We start from the raw sequence: 301 nt of genomic DNA, 5'->3' as shown, positions 1-301 counted from the left end.
GGGCGGCCCGCCGCGCTGGCCAATGGCTGCGCGGCCCCCACGGCCGGCGGCGCAGGGCGGGGCGCGCCTGACAGCTTCTCCGCCCCCCGCGTCAGCTGACTCGCAGCCAGAGCAGCCCTGGAGCCGCCGAGGCCTGGCCAAGGGCTGGAGCCGAGTGGGACGGCCGGCCGGGGTGCAGCCCCCTCGCCCTCCGGGTCCCGGCCTCCGCGTGCTGGACTCCCGTGCGCCCCACCGCGAGACTGGGTCAACGCTTCCACCCCCTAGCACGCTCTCCTCCCCCTTTACCCTTTGGGCTCCAAGT

Source organism: Trichechus manatus, unplaced genomic scaffold, assembly GCF_000243295.1.
Source record: "Trichechus manatus latirostris isolate Lorelei unplaced genomic scaffold, TriManLat1.0 scaffold00008, whole genome shotgun sequence".
In the NCBI taxonomy this organism is placed as follows: domain Eukaryota; kingdom Metazoa; phylum Chordata; class Mammalia; order Sirenia; family Trichechidae; genus Trichechus; species Trichechus manatus.
The sequence above is the reverse complement of the archived record's forward strand: the minus strand, read 5'-3'. Positions refer to the sequence as shown.